Consider the following 13208-nt stretch of genomic DNA (forward strand, 5'->3'; position numbering starts at 1 on the left):
AGGATTTGCACTACCAACTCGTACACCTACTGTGAATTGTACCTAAATTGCCCTCGTCCCTTTCTCCATTCTGCTTGCACTATATAGTATTGTATATTAGTACAAGCCACAGTATTGTATATTGTAGGTAACTACGTCTATTCTGCATCGAACATTGTACATATGTCTAAACTGAACACTGTGACCTCATTTTTTTTACTTCTAATTTTACTATGTTATTTTATTTCATACGTATCTTGTCTTGCACAGTCTCTGGAGCGCAACAGTAAGAAGCATTTTGTATAAAAGTATTCTGTACTTCTGTATGACAACTATTAAAGAAACTTGAAACTTGAAACTTGAAACTTGTCATGTGGCAGTGAAAGGGTTAGCCTTCTGTAGCGTGGTAGCGAAAGGGTTAACCTTATGTAGTGTGGTAGTGAAGGTTAACCTTCCGTAGTGTGGTAGTGAAAGGGTTAACCTTCTGTAGCGTGGTTGTGAAAGTGTTAACCTTCCGTAGCGTGGTAGCGAAAGGGTTAACCTTCTGTAGCGTGGTAGTGAAAGGGTTAACCTTCCGTAGTGTGGTAGTGAAAGGGTTAACCTTCTGTAGCGTGGTTGTGAAAGTGTTAACCTTCCGTAGTGTGGTAGTGAAAGGGTTAACCTTCCGTAGCGTGGTGATGAAAGTGTTAACCTTCCGTAGTGTGGTATGTGAAAGGGTTAACAACAACTTGAGATCCTGCGAGCGCTTGGTGTCAATAACCGACTATCGTCCTGTTTGTCTTCTATTCCGCACCAAACGACACGCCGCCCCCGACAGTGGAGAAAGGTGGGAGAGTCATGGACGCCTGTCCCGTTCTCATATCAGTCTCCATCACCACCACCATCATCACCACCACCATCTTCACCACCACCATCATCACCACCACCATCATCACCATCGTCATCGTTCTCTCCACATCATCGACATCGTCCTCACATGTCCACGTATGTATATCTCATCATCCGCACATCATTCACACGTGGCTCGCAGACAGTGGCGCTATAGCGTGACCTAATTTCTGTTTCTCAAATTATGTACGCTTCACCCGGCAGCCTCTCCGTGGAGGAAGAAGCAAGGTGAATATCTGTCTTTAATCATAACCCTGCCTTCGTAATCGACACCCCCCATCAGCCCCCCCCCCCCATCAGCCACCCCCATCAGCCACACCCCATCAGCCACACCATCAGCCCCACCATCAGCACCCACCATCATCACCCCCCATCACTCACCCCCCATCATCAGCCCCCCCCGTCAGCCACCCACCCAGCCTTCATTAAAAGACTCTCTCTCTCTCTCTCTCTCTCTCTCTCTCTCTCTTATTATCGCTCTCTCTCTCTTTATCTCTCTCTCCTCTCTCTCTCTTCAGAGTACGAGTCCTCTCAGGCTCCCGATAAGAAGAGGACCGTTTATCAAATGGCACTGAGTAAGACACCGCCCCCTGCACTTTGTCATTTAAAGGGACGACTGAATGCAGACCTGGAGGGAGGGAGGGAGGGAGGGAGGGAGGGAGGGAGGGAGGGAGGGGGGAGGGATGGAGGGAGGGAGGGAGGGAGGGAGGGAGGGAGGGAGGGAGGGAGGGAGGGAGGAGGAGGGACTTGTTTAAATGGTCTTATTCTTGTTTTCTCCTGCCAAGAATTACTTTGTTGAACCCTCTCTGTTGTCTCTCTCTCTCTCTCTCTCTCTCTCTCTCTCTCCTCTCTCTCTCTCTCTCTCTCTCTCTATCATCTTCTCTCTCTCTCTCTCTCTCTCTCTCTCTCTCTCTCTCTATCTCTCTCTCTCTCACTCACTCTTTCTCTCTCTCTCTCTCTCTTGCTCTCTCTCTCTCTCTCTCTCCATCGTTTTCCTCTCCCTACTGTACATTGCCAAAGCCAAACAATCAAACAGAGAAATAAAAAAAAAATCAGTACATTACAGAAGAATTACTTGTATGATTGACAGTCAGGTGGTTGTATTCCGTTGGATGTCCTTTTCTTGTCACAGCAGCTCACAAATCTTGCTGCTGTGTTTGCACATTGTTGTATTTCACCCAGTAGGTATGGGAGTTTAGAGTTATTTTCCATGTTTTCAAAGTCACTTTGGGTGTTTGCAATTCGTGGGAAGTATATGTCTCTGATGTCTTGGTATAGTGGGCAGGTTGTTAAGAAGTGTAGCTCGGTTTCCACCTCTTCTTGTGTGCAGTGGGTGCATAGTCTGTCTTCTCTTGGGAGCCAGGTCTGCCTATGGCGGCCTTTCTCGATGGCTAGGCTGTGCTCGCTGAGTCTGTACCTAGTCAAGGATATTCTTAGTTTTGGGTCAGTCACAGTGCTCAGGTATTCTGCCACTGTGTACTCTCTGTTTAGGGCCAAATAGCATTTCAATTTGCTCTGGTTTTGGGTTGATTCTTTCCAATGTGTCAGATAGTTTTCTTTTTGTTTTCTTATAATTTGGTTTAGTCCAGTGTGGTTTCTGTCTGGTGGCTCTGCTTGTGTTTGTGAGCAGAGTCCCAGAACCATCTGGCTGAGTGGGCATTTCTCAAGGGTCTCTCTGTAGGTGAAGGCTTTGTTATGGAGTGTCTGGGTCACTTTCTTTTAGGTGATTATAGAATTTAAATGCTCTTTTTTAAATTTTGATAATTAGTAATCTTCCTAGTTCTGCTCTGCATGCATTATTTGGTGTTTTCCGTTGGGTGCGGAGAATGGATTTGCAAATTCTGCATGCAGAGTCTCAATTGGGTGTTTGTCCCAGTTAGTGAAGTCTTGGCTTGCAAGTGGGCCCCAGACTTCGCAGCCATACAGGGAAATGGGTTCTATGACGGAGTCTAATATTTTGAGCCTGATTTTGATTGAATTGTCTAGCTTGATATTCCTTTTGATAGCATAAAAAGCCCTTCTTGCTTTGTCTCTCAGGTCGTTCACGCTTGGTTGAAGTTCCCTGTAGCACTGATGTTTAGGCCGAGATAGGTGTCGTTTTTTGTGTGTTCTAGGGAAATTGTGTCTAGGAGGAATTTGTGTTTGTGTTGTTGTAGGCTGGGCCTTTTTTGGAATATCATAACTTTTGTTTTGGTTAGATCTACTGTCAGTGCCCATGTCAGAATTCGTGCAGAAGATCAAGGTGCTGCTGTAGCCCTTCTTTTGTTGGAGACAGCAGCACCAGGTCATCTGCAAACAGTAGGCATTTGACTTCTGTGTTTGCTAGCGGGATGCCAGGTGCTGCAGTTTGTTCCAATGTTTTTGCCAGTTCATTGATGTATATGTTGAAGAGGGTTGGACTCAAACTGCACCCCTGTCTATGAGGAAAGAAGTCTGTGTGTTTTCCTCAATCCTCACAGCACATGTGTTGTTGGTGTACATTGACTTTATGAGGTCGTAGGTTTTCCTCCAATGCCACTTTCTAACAGCTTGTACAGCAGACCCTCGTGCCAAATTCAGTCAAATGCTTTTTGGAAGTCAACGAAACAGGAGTATACTTTGCTTTTATTTTTATTTATTTGGTTGTCGATTAGGGTGCTGAGGGTGAGAATGTGGTCTGTTGTACAGTGATTTGGTAGGAAGCCAATCTGTGATTTGCTCAGGGCATTGTTGTTTGTGAGGAAATGTATGAGTCTGTGGTTGACGATCATACATGTCTCTCTCTCTCTCTCTCTCTCTCTCTCTCTCTCTCTCTCTCTCTCTCTCCCTCTCTCTCTCTCTCAGACAAACTGGATGAGATTCTGGCCGCCGCCCAACAGACCATAACTCCAGAGAGTCAGCAGGTCCAACGAGGCCATGGGGCAAGAGAGACCGAAGCAAGAGTGCCCTCTCTAGTGAGGTAGAGAAGAGTGTTCTCTTTAGTGAGGTAGAGAAGAGTTTTTCTCCCCAGTGAGGTAGAGAAGTCACTGACAGCTTCTACCACATACTGCTATAAGGAATATAATAATATCATGATATTATCCACAAGGACTCAATATAAATACATTTCCCGATATCGGCTCTCAAGAATGGAACATTGCATGTTGGGTAAATCCAGTAGACGAGGATGTAAGGTGAGATACAGTATGACAGATACAGATCAAATATCTTCACAAATCATTTTGTGAGAAATCGTATTTATCTGATTTGTTTTAAAAGCAACTAATTGTGTATCACAATATAAAAACAAACACAATCTGATAACACAGATTAATAGTAAATGTTGACATATTGCCATGCTGTACTATGTACTGTGTCCTGTCTTCTTCTGTGTTTGTTCAGCTCAGGCTCCTAGCAACCAGCCTCTATCTGCATGTGTTCACATTGACCCGACAATAGATAACAGATTTTAACCCCTGACCCCAGTCTTATAACCACATCATACAGTAGTAGAGTGTCTCTGGTATGACTAAAACGGACCTTTCTTTCAACAGGAAAGGTTTTGACTATTCAAATGAAAAAAGTTATTGGTGATCTATGTTTGCTGCAGAGTTGCTTGCAAAACCCCACTTTTGTTTTGAATTGATGTGTCCTGCTGTCATACGTCCAGCCAAAACACTTAGCCTTGTGTTTGCTATTTTATAAAAACTATGCTTCAGGAAATTACAGCAAATGTCTTTCTAATTGTTTTGCCTCCTGGATAGAGGACACAACCCCCCCCCCCCCCCAGACCATCTCCGGTTCGCAAGTTGAAAATCCTGGGAAAGCCCTGTATATTGCCATACGTCTCCTGTCCTGCCAATATTAATATGGTTTTATTGCTTATTTAAACACGTCTCTGTCCTCTCACCTCCCTCTCTCTCTACCTCTCTCCCTCTCTCTCTGTCTCTCTCTCTCTGTCTCTCTCTCTCCCTCTCTCTGTCTCTCTCTCTCCTTCTCTCCCTCTCTCTCTCTGTCTCCTGTGTGTTTGAACGCCTGCAGCAGAGTTATGAGCAGCAGGCCTCAGTGAGCCTCATGCAGTCTGGGCCGGCAGGCTTTGGCTACAACCAAGCTCCGTTTCCCCGCAGGCCACGGGCCCCAGCATGCAGGCATGATGCGGCAGAAATCTATTGGTAAAGACTGCTTGTGAAACATGTGATTGTTTGATTTTTCCTACCTGAAAACATGTACTTTACCTGTCTGAAAACACATACTTTACCTGTCTGAAAACATGTACTTTACCTGTCTGAAAACACATACTTTACCTGTCTGAAAACACATACTTTACCTGTCTGAAAACACATACTTTACCTGTCTGAAAACATGTACTTTACCTGTCTGAAAACATGTACTTTACCTGTCTGAAAACATGTACTTTACCTGTCTGAAAACACGTACTTTACCTGTCTGAAAACAAGTACTTTACCTGTCTGAAAACATGTACTTTACCTGTCTGAAAACATGTGATTTACCTGTCTGAAAACACATACTTTACCTGTCTGAAAACATGTACTTTACCTGTCTGAAAACATGTACTTTACCTGTGTGTGTGTGTGTGTGTGTGTGTGTGTGTGTGTGTGTGTGTGTGTGTGTGTGTGTGTGTGTGTGTGTGTGTGTGTGTGTGTGTGTGTGTGTGTGTGTGTGTGTGTGTGTGTGTGTGTGTGTGTGTGTGTGTGTGTGTGTGTGTGTGTGTGTGTGTGTGTGTGTGTGTGTGTGTGTGTGTGTGTGTGTGTGTGTGTGTGTGTGTGTGTGTGCAGGCGTGATGGAGGAGGAGAGGCAGTATCTCAACCCCGCAGCCAACAAGCTGGCCCGCAGCCTGTCGGAGGACATCCCCCGCCCCCAACACGTCCGCCCCGGAGCCGCCCCTCGCCGCCGGGCCCGTCTCCCCCGGCTCCCAGCTCCACTACCAGCCGGGGGCCGGGGGCGGCCAGGCGGCCTGGGAGAGGGGCGCCCCGGGGGGGATGAACCAGCAGCACGTGGCCCCCACCCTCCGCAGGCCGTCGGACGGACAGGGGCTGTACGGCCGGGAGACGGAGGTGCCCCGGAGGGAGGGGGGGGCAAGATGGGGGGATGAGGAGGGGCTACAGCAGCGCCGCGCCGCCCACGAGCGCCACGCCCAAGTCCCAGCAGCCCCCGCAGCATCACGGGGGGCGGGTGGAGCGGGACGGAGGAGGGGCCGGCAGGGTCGCCGTGAGGCGGGGAGGCGGCAAGGGCGCCCTGAGCAAGCAGCCCAAGGTGGAGGGCGGGGCGCGGGGGGGAAGGCCGGCGGCGGGGGGCGAAGGAGAAGAGCTCCATCGCCATCCCCACCATCATCGTCAAGGCGCCCTCCACCAGCAGCAGCGGGCGCAGCAGCCAGGGCAGCAGCATGGAGACCGACCCTGCCCAGGACGAGCCCGCCGCCCTGCCCGACCCGGACAGCCCCAACACCAGCCTCCCCTCCCCGCTGACCCCCACCCCGCCCCACATGGTGGGCCCGCCCCCCGCCGCACCCCCCGCCCACCACCACCACAACCCGGAGAACGCGGACTACGGCGCGGCCTACGGCGGGGGAGCGCGCCGGGACAGGGAGCGCTTCCGCGACATGAGGAGGAAGAGCGCCTCCTTCTTCCTCTCGTCCGAGGAGGACCTCCAGGGAGAGGCGGGGGGAGGAGGAGGAGGAGCGGTGAGGACCCAGCCCTTGCACGACTCCGAGATGGACACGCCCGCGCCCCGCCTGCGACCCTCCAAGTCCATCGACGAGGGCATGTTCTCCGGGGACAGCTACGTCCACTACGCCAGCAGCATGCCCCCGGCCTTCGGCCTGCCCGAGTACTCCTCCCCGGTCCTGGGGCACGACGGCCAGCCCCGGTCGGCGCCCTCCAACTACGGCTCGGCCACCACCTTCATCCACCCGCTCACCGGGAAGGTCCTGGACCCGCTGTCGCCCCTGGGTCTGGCCCTGGCGGCCCGCGAGAGGGCCCTGAAGGACGACCGCAGGACCCGGCGCGAGGACAGACACTTCGGCCGGCAGATGACCGCCGCGGGCTCGTTCGCCACGCCCGTCCAGACCCCCCACGCCCTCGCTGTTCCCCACGCCCACGCCGTCCGCCTACACCTCCCCCGTCCCCATGCCCCTCGCGTCGCCCACCCCCGCCTCCCACAGCCGCCCGCAGTCCCCCCGGGTATTGCGCTTGGGCGGCGGCGGAGGAGGAGGAGGAGGAGGAGGGGGAGGAGGGGGAGGGGGAGGAGGAGAGCGAATGGAGAGAGAGAAGGAGGGCGGCCCCAGAGAGGGCCCCAGAGAGGGCCCCAGAGAGGGCCTCAGAGTGCGGTTCTCGGAGGACAGGACCAACCAGTACGCGCCGCAGTATTACCCGCAGAGTGTACGACAGCAGGGCCGCTCTGTCCTCGCTGCCCCCCGGCCCCCCGCCCCCTCAGCCCACCCCCCGCAGACCCTCCTTCCTGCAGATGGAGCCCGGTCCCAACGCCACCAGCTACGTCCCCCAGTACACGCTCCCCGCCACCGGCCTGCCTCAGGCTCACGGCCCCGGGGGAGAGACAGGAGGAGGAGGAGGTCTGGGCCTCATGGTCCTCCCTCCGCCGGCCCCCTCGATAGACATGGACGACGAGTTTGTCTTCGCCGACCCCCTGCCCCCCCCTTTGGAGTTTGCAAACGGCGGTCACGAGCGAGGAGGTCAGAAGCACCCTCAGCATCAGCACCCTCATCATCATCAGCACCCTCATCAGCACCCTCATCCTCATCAGCATCCTCATCAGCATCAGCCGCCCCCGCCTCCCCCTCTCCCCTCCGCCAAAGCGCCTGCGGGGAGCGTGCCCTCCAGCGTGCCCTCCAGCGCGCCCCAGCCCTCGCCCCAGGGCTGCGACTCCGCCGCCTCCAGCCTCACGTCGTACGACAGCGAGGTGGCCAACCTCACGCAGTCGGCTCTCTCCCCGTCGCTCCCGTCGCCCCAGATATTCCCCCTTTCCTCCTCCTCCGCCGCCGCAGCCGCCGCCTCCTCCGCCTCCTCGGCCCTCCCCGCCCAGTCTCTCCACCGCCCCCGGCCCGTGACCCTCTCCCACGCCCGCCTTGCCGGTCCCGACGAACCCCAGCCCCCGGCCACCGTCGTGACCCAGGAGAGAGGCGCCGCCGCCGTGACCTACGCCTCCACCACCGCCACGCCCACCGCCGCCTCCTCCTCCTCCTCTAACTACGACGTGACTACAGGCGGCCCCAAGACGGGCAAAGCGGGCGACCACCACCCCCCCACCGCGGTCCCCAAGAGCGGGGAGTGGCAGGACGCTGTGGGGGACTCTGGGATCGAGGAGCTGGACAGCCACAGCAGCAGCGACCACCATCTGGAGATGCTGGGGTTGACCGGGCTGAGGGGAGAGAGAGGAGGAGCAGGAGGAGGAGGAGAGGGAGGCGCCGAGCACCACGACACCTACACCACCTACTCAGGCGGGCAAACATTTGAGGCGCACGACACCAAACAGGCGAACCCGGCGCTCCCCCCGAAGACGACTCGCCACAAGGAGGCGGGAGGAGGAGGAGGAGGCAGGCCGCCGCCCCCGGCGACGCTACGACGACAGAGCACCATTCACCCCCCTTGCTCCCCGCGCCAACCCCCCCTCCCAGGAGGAGGAGGAGGAGGCCAGGGGGGAGGGGGCGGAGGAGAGGAGGCACAGGCCGAGCCGCTCCAAGGTGGAGGATGGCTTTGGCTCCGCCCTGGCCGCCTGCCTGGAGAGGCCCATGGAGGCGCGGTCCACGGGCTGGGAGGAGGCGGCGGCGGCGGAGGAGGCGGAGCACGGCGTGGTGCTCCTGAGAGCCGGCGTGTCGCTGGAGGCGCGGAGGGGAGCCTCGCCGATGTCGGGCGTGAAGGCCAGCGTCATCACGGAGCTGAGCTCCAAGCTGCAGCAGATGGGGAACGTCAAGAGCATGGACGACTGGAGCCACACTCCCAGGCCCCCCAACGTACACAACAGGTGCAGTCTGCTGTCATTTTATTGTCAATGTATTGAGAATTGTCTTTTCGCAGATCCCTCCTAGTTACACAAACACACAGTCCTCATATCCCCCCTAGTTACACAAACACAGTCCTCATATCCCTCCTAGTTACACAAACACAGTCCTCATATCCCTCCTAGTTACACACACACACAGTCCTCATATCCCTCCTAGTTACACACACACACAGTCCTCATATCCCTCCTAGTTACACAAACACAGTCCTCATATCCCTCCTAGTTACACAAACACACAGTCCTCATATCCCTCCTAGTTACACACAGTCCTCATATCCCTCCTAGTTACACACAGTCCTCATATCCCTCCTAGTTACACACAGTCCTCATATCCCTCCTAGTTACACACAGTCCTCATATCCCTCCTAGTTACACACAGTCCTCATATCCCTCCTAGTTACACACAGTCCTCATATCCCTCCTAGTTACACACAGTCCTCATATCCCTCCTAGTTACACACAGTCCTCATATCCCTCCTAGTTACACACACACGGTCGTTTCGTATGCGTATGCTTTTCGTCAGAGAGGTCAGAGTGCATGGTCGCCCACAGTGCAACACCCCTGGAGCAGTTTTGGGGTTCAGTGCCTTGCTAAAGGGCACTTAGGCAGGATGGTGGGCACTGTGGATGTAATAGCAGCCAGCCTTCAGTCACCAGCTCACAGCTGGAATACACCCTCTTGTCGGAGACGGGGATCGAACCAGCGACCTTTTGGTTACTGGTCGGTTTCTTTACCTCTAGACCATCCTGGGTGAACTATTACTATTAAAGTAATAGTTCACCCAAACTACATAAACACTGGCCCATGTCATGTGCAGTGATGCCACAGATTACTTGTAAAAGTAATCCGATTACTGATTATTGATTACTCCTTTAAAAAGTAATCCAAGTTACTTTACTGATTACTTGATTATCAGAGTAACTTAGTTACTTTGAAAGTAACTAGGTTATGAAGTCGTCGTCGTTCCCCCAACCGTTTTTCTTTTTAAACGCTTTATTGAAAGTGCATAAATTGTTTTTAACTTGTTTCTCTGCACATAACGTAAATTGTTAAACTAGTGCTTCAGCTTCTGTACCATCAAGTATGGTAAAGCAACAGTCTATGATGCTCACAGCATTAGAGCAGCCAGCCAGTGGTTTTACAAAACCAGTGTATATCCATTCACATCTAACAAATGCAGGCTGAACTATTCAATTATATCAACTGTAACTATTAAATTGTTTTTATAAATGTCTCTCTATAAACATACAATCAGTCTCTCTTTAAAACCCTTGTGCTGTCCTAACGATGAGGGAGCTCACTGGGCTTAGGGAGAGGAAAAGATACATCATGTTTAAAGCCATATAATTTTAACTGTTTACTATTTTTAAAAAAAATTTTACCCATGTTTAACATTCATAGCCTATTCTCAAGATATCTGTAAAAAATTACACATATTTTCGAATTTTAACCACTTAAATTAGTGTTTGTTTGATACCACGTCAGTTTTTATTGAAAAAATATGTCTTTTCATCGAAAAAGACGGATACTTGTTTGTTTTGACCATATTTCTAATATTTATTTTTGATAAAGACCAATTAGGAATATCTCGACGAATTACCTCTGAATATGAATAAAAAGAAATATTAAAGATTCGCTCATTAGTTCGACCACAAACGCAGTTGAGGCGAAACTTTACCAAGTGGGCAACTGCGAATTGCGGTTCAAAAGAAACGACTACATGTTGTTTTTGACCATATTTCTAATATTTATTTTTGATAAATACCAATTAGGAATATCTCGACGAATTACCTCTGAATATGAATCAAAAAAAATATTAAAGATTCGCTCATTAGTTCGACCACAAACGCAGTTGAGGCGAAACTTTACCAAGTGGGCCACTGACCTGCATTATCCTCCGGGCGCTCGATGTACTGCCCCGGCCAGAATATTCGGCTCGGCTCGCTGGTGAAACAAGGACCAGAGGTGATCCGCGCAGTACACTTCCTCGTTGGCGCGTGCCGCCTATGGGGGTCCTGTTTTTTCGGCGTGTGGCGCGCTGCAGACTGCGCGGTCCGGTCGCCTCTGGTTCTGTCTTGAAAATCCACTCGCCGGCCCCCCCCCCCCACCACAAAACCTGTGTGCCGAGTTTCAAGCACTATCAGCCCGCCACAGTCTATTCACCTCCCCTGACTTGTGGCAAAGTTATCTGTGGAGCAATGACGCCACCATGAGTTTTACATCGGTAACAGCACACCCCAGCAATTGCAGGGTCCTTGTCTCGTGGAATATTCAAAGCATGGCAAGATATATAGAGAATTGAACGAATAAGAGCAGATTTAAAAATGCTTAAAAATGCCGTTTTAACGTTGGAGTGGATGAGAGTAGAAATAGTAACTAGGGGTGAAGAAGGCACTAAATCTGTCTCTCCTATTTCTAGAGTGTTTCATGTTCTAAGCTTTTCACACAATGAACATATATGTAAAATTAAGATATTTACCCAATTTCATGAAATAATAATAAACACAGACACCGCTGTGCTCACACACACACTCAAAATATTTCAAAAAAGTAGAAAAAGCGACTAGGGGTGCATGTAAATTAACTGTAAATCTGGCAAATAAGAGCTTTTGCTCTGCCACCATCAAATATAGATTAATCAAAAGGGAAAGAAACAATCTCTCTCTTTTGCTGTTTGGCTGGCCTCCGAGTCCTCCTGTACCTAGTCGAAGCGTCGGCTAGTGAATGAATGAATGAATGAATGAATGAAAACTGTATTAACAGATTGCAGAATGGGTACAGTACAGTACAGCTCAATACATACAATTGTTAAGGGGATGCAGACCAGAGAAAGACTTTTGTCTTGTTTACATCAGGGTCCCCCAGTGTTGTGATTCCAGATGCTTTCAATGCAATTGGATGTGCTGTTTTTAGCGGTAGACAGTATTTTGTTTCCTCCGCATATGAACGTGAAGTAGTGACTGAGGCTATACGAGCGTTTTGGGATGGAAGTCTGAACAGAAACTCACTTTTAATTTTGCCAAGCGTTTTGGGGTGGAATTCTCCGACGACGGAGCCCTGCTGTCACACGATTGGCGCATATGTCACATGACGTGCTGTGAAGACCCGCCCTACTCTGCCTCTGATTCGCAGACTGTGGATGGGGAATGTGATTGGACCAAAGCAGATGTCACTCACAGACAGAGTGTCCAGTCACGCCGCGGGGACACATTCTTGTGTAACCCTTTCACTGCCACACTACGTCACTCCCAAAAGAAAAACAGCTCAAAATGTATTTTTGACTGTCGAAAACGAAATAAAATACTGCATTCCGCCTGCATTATGAATTTATGATGAGATAGTAACGAAATAGTAATGCACAGCCACTTGGACAAGTAACTGCAATCAGATTACTGGCTTTTAAAGATTAACGCGTTAGATTACTATTTTCGGGGGAAAGTAATCAGATTACAATAACGCGTTACTTAGTAACGCGTTACCGGCATCACTGGTCATGTGTGAATGGGAATAGGAAGGCGCGTGATGCACACAACCCTGTCTGTTATCTGTAGAGATCTGATATCACATATCAGTCATACGTGAATAGAATTACAAGCACATTTTGACATTTTATATTTCCCAGATAGTGCTGATGACGAATGCAATTTTTCCTCAGGTCAGGGCTAATACAAATCTAACGTTTTGTTATAATAATAATAATAATAATAATAATAATAATAATAATAATAATAATAATAATAATAATAATAATAATAATAATAATAATAATAATAATAATAATAATAATAATAATAATAATAATAATAATAATAATAATAATAATAATAATAATAATAATAAAAAAAATAATAATAATAATAATAATAATAATAATAATAATAATAATAATAATAATAATAATAATAATAATAATAATAATAATAATAATAATAATAATAATAATAATAATAATAATAATAATAATAATAATAATAATAATAATAATAATAATAATAATAATAATAATAATAATAATAATAATAATAATAATAATAATAATAATAATAATAATAATAATAACGTTTATTTGTACAGCACCTTTCATACAAGAATTGCAGCCAAAGTGCTTCACAGCAGTAATGTAGACATAAAATAGACATAGGCATGAAATGAGCATAAAGTTGGCATAAATATAGGTTGTGTTTTCAAGTTTCAAGTTTCTTTAATAGTTGTCATACAGAAGTACAGAATACTTTTATACAAAATGCTTCTTACTGTTTCGCTCCAGAGACTGTGTTAGACAAGATAGTATGAAATAAAAATAAAAATAGTATAGCATGTAAAATAGAAGTGAAAATAGAGGTCA

The 13208-nt window shown here is 49.0% G+C and overlaps 1 pseudogene across 1 annotated transcript in view; it reads left to right on the forward strand.

Moving 5' to 3' along the window:
• LOC311235445 (SH3 and multiple ankyrin repeat domains protein 1-like) overlaps positions 1 to 13208 on the forward strand; it is a 114859-nt pseudogene that overhangs the window by 97456 nt on the left and 4195 nt on the right. Inside the window, exons 16-21 of the transcript in view lie at positions 1151 to 1269; positions 1386 to 1442; positions 3691 to 3805; positions 4867 to 4997; positions 5622 to 7894; positions 7951 to 8823. The product of the transcript in view is annotated as an SH3 and multiple ankyrin repeat domains protein 1-like (transcript). The remainder of the gene's footprint in view (positions 1 to 1150; positions 1270 to 1385; positions 1443 to 3690; positions 3806 to 4866; positions 4998 to 5621; positions 7895 to 7950; positions 8824 to 13208) is intronic.

This window comes from Notolepis coatsorum, assembly GCF_963971535.1.
Source record: "Notolepis coatsorum genome assembly, chromosome: 10".
NCBI classification, from domain to species: domain Eukaryota; kingdom Metazoa; phylum Chordata; class Actinopteri; order Aulopiformes; family Paralepididae; genus Notolepis; species Notolepis coatsorum.